The sequence below is a fragment of the Etheostoma cragini genome, chromosome 1 (genome assembly GCF_013103735.1).
Source record: "Etheostoma cragini isolate CJK2018 chromosome 1, CSU_Ecrag_1.0, whole genome shotgun sequence".
NCBI lineage: Eukaryota > Metazoa > Chordata > Actinopteri > Perciformes > Percidae > Etheostoma > Etheostoma cragini.
In genome coordinates this window covers 32596283-32599579 of record NC_048407.1, presented here as the reverse complement: position 1 = coordinate 32599579, position 3297 = coordinate 32596283, and the positions used below count along the sequence as shown (strand labels likewise).

Below are 3297 nucleotides of genomic sequence, written 5' to 3'. Positions count from 1 at the left end.
AGATACAGTATTAGGGACCACTAAGGTCTATATAAAGAGACTTCAGATACAGTATTAGGGACCACTAAGGTCTACATATAAGACTTAAGATACAGTATTAGGGACCACTAAGGTCTATATAAAAGACATAATATATATGATTCTGAAAAGAGCCATTCTGCATAATAAGTACTTTATCTTTTGGTACATTGAATGTAAAAAAAATACACGGTTTCAAGTACAAGTCCAGCAAAAGTACACATTTACAAAACAGCAGCGTCAAAATACACTGTGGTGTTGCTGCTTCTTCCACAGAGGAAAGCAGTGAAGGAAACCACTTTAAAATGATCCTGCAGCGCCCCTCAGCGTCAACCCCAACTAATCCACTGGCTTCCTGTCAGGTGCAACAGCACCGTCTCTGCTGCCGTCACAGTGGCACAAAGTATTGCTTTCTTCATTTATGAATCAGATCAAAAATCACACCAACACGATCACGTTAAGGATCACATAAACGCATCGTGCAGTATGCATGCTTATGCTAGTAGAAGGGTACTGCAGGTCCTAATGCGCAACTGCGTCGCGTCATCTTATTTGCATTTAAAAAGCTTCGCATTTTATCTCGGAAGCTAACGTTAGCCACCGTACATACAACCACAACACGCCACGGAGATCAGGGGAGGCAGCGGAGACCCGGAAGACACACACACACACACACACACACACACACGGCAGCTGAGGCCCAGATTGTGTCACAGTTATCAAATATATAGCTAGCTTTGCATTGTTTGCTAACACCGTCGTCTCTCCAACGACGTTAAAGTTGTCAAAAATGAGACATAAGTTGCATCCTCAGTTTGTTGCACCTACTCCTTGACATGTCGCTAAGCAATAGCTGTCTGAAATCCACTTTCAGATTTGTGAAAGCTTTCACGTCAAGACCACATTGTACCAGGTCTAGAAAACACTCTACCTAGCTAACTAGCTAGCTAGCTAGCCTGGTCGCCACCCACAGACAGTCCGTTAGCATGGAGCTAGCCACCAAAAGGCGACGCCGGGGAGGATAGATGCTCGGCCGTGGTGGTTAGCTTGCAGCAGTTGCCGGTTGAAAGCCACAAACAGCCCTTACGACATCAGCAGTTGAGCCATACAACAACACAAGTACCGTTACACGGATGGTGACAGTTAACGTTAAAAAAAAACGTCCATGATATTACACCACAATACATTCACTCCACATCCCAATCGGCTTAGAAACGTCCCATTAGGCATGCTAACATCCACCTAACGTCAATTAAAACCAAAAAGACCAACGTTAACCAAAACGTGTCGCCTGGTTTAACGGAATACAAATTAAATAAATCCAACATCAACGTCCCTTCTTAGTTGGTGCTAGCTAGCTAGCATCAAACTCAACTTCAGTAACGGTTAGGCTAACCTAGCTTCCCTTAGCTAGCGGTCAACAACACAGTCGGTAATAACACAACACGGTTACATTTTGTCCCACTAACGATGTAATATGCACCAGATATTCGACGACAATAGCAGATAGTTTGATGCCCGGCATCGTTCCGGTACCTGCAGACCACTGGACTACAACAGGCTGGCTAACACACACACACACACACACACACATACACAGCCTTAGCTAGCTAGCTAGCTTCGCTTGTTTGATGTGGAAGCCATTAGCTAGCTAGCTTAACAGGCTAAATGTACCGTTTGTAAGCGAATTAAAAGTTAGTTTGTGTGCCAGTACCCTTGTAGACACGATCAACGGTGGCAATCAGAGGCAGCAGAATCACCAGAGGCTCGGTGCAGGCGTTATTTATCATGATAGAGGGCAGTTAAAGAGCTGAAAGCATTTTCACGCGTTGGTTTAAATGTCTCGAGTCGACCGCGGAAGCAGAACAAACACAGAATACTCACAAAAGGTGATTTTATAAAAACAATCACGACATAAAAACTCCTTCAAACTAATCCAAAATTGGCACACGGCACCCTAAACCAAAAATATCCCAGGAAACACATTTTTTTTTAAAAGAAATTAACATTAAAATCCAAGATGGCGGAGAGAGGGAGCGAAAGGGTAGATGCTAGATCGCACCCGATGTACGTGTCGACGTCAAGACGAGCATACTGCGCAGGCGTCTGTGAGAAATTCAAATAAAGCTTCTAAACTAATTATTACACTACAGAACAAGTTCAAACAGTAACGTGATCCTAAATTGGGGGGGACATTATTAACCACACCGGAAACCAAGAGTGTTTGGGACATTTAAACCACACACTTCAGGGAACGTCAACTGAATGGTGTTGGCGCCTGCGCAGTGTGCCCGAGTTGACGTCCACACGGGCATCGGGTGCAATCTAGCATTTACCGAGAGAAAGGCGCAGCACATCCATCGCAGGAGAAAATAGGTCCCACAAAAACGCAACCGTTGTCGTCCGTGGGGACCAAAATGAGAAACAGTACTTGGTGGTACAGTCTGAAACTTAAAGATTGAACGTTGTCGTCGACTTTTCACGTCTTTCTATAACTAAAAAGATGTCGAAAATCGTCATCTTAGTCCGTGCCAGTACTTGTCGGATGTACACAAAAGTAGTGCTGCATAAACAAACCTCTTTGCGCTTCTTAAAGAATCCAACGGCTGTGGGCCAACAACGTGAGGTTCTGCCTGCCCCGTCCCGTGCAGAACCCGACAGAACCTCAACAGAACAAGTGATCTTAGAACCAGCTTAAGACCTGTTCACCTTCACTGCGATGGGCCCTATCACTTAGATGTCCCTCCTCTGCACTCATCTCTAGGTGTATACGGTGTAAACAGGATGTTCCTCAGGTCCTCGTCTACAGAACCAGACGATCCTCCAGCCGGATTGACTTTGTTAATTGTGCCACATCATTGATTCATCCTTTGGTTTTCACTTAATGAGTTTAATTGTTTGTTTGTTTGTTTGTTTTGCAAGTGAACACCCACACAAGGTTTGTTTTACTACTGTCAAATAGGCAAGTTAAGCACAAGTTGCCTTTAAAATGAATTAAAAACAAGGAAATTAAAACAAATCTTGGAGCATAATATTTGGACAATGACCTACAATTGGGCATCTTTTGTTTTTCTTTTCATGCAGATTATTATTTAATGTGTTGAGTGTAATATTTAAAGGTCCCATGGCATGAAAATTTCAATTTATGAGTTTTTTTTCAATCAAATCAGTCAATCAGTCAATTTAATTTCTTTTAAAAAAAGGTCCAATGGCGGGAAAATTAGGTTTCTAAACATTAATATGGGTCTATATAAAAGAGACTTCAGATACAGTATTAGG

The 3297-nt window shown here is 42.9% G+C and overlaps 1 protein-coding gene across 4 annotated transcripts in view; it reads right to left on the bottom strand.

Moving 5' to 3' along the window:
- Positions 1-2820, bottom strand: part of kmt5b (lysine methyltransferase 5B) — a 14321-nt gene extending 11501 nt beyond the window's left edge. Inside the window, exon 1 of one of the 4 annotated variants that reach the window (XM_034859543.1) lies at positions 2596-2820. The gene's annotated coding sequence lies outside the window, so the exon portion shown is untranslated. Of the gene's footprint in view, positions 1-1732; positions 2550-2595 lie in introns of those variants that run through there. The other 3 variants (XM_034859463.1, XM_034859388.1, XM_034859642.1) reach the window with 3 other exon arrangements.
- Positions 2821-3297: the final 477 nt, after the last annotated feature.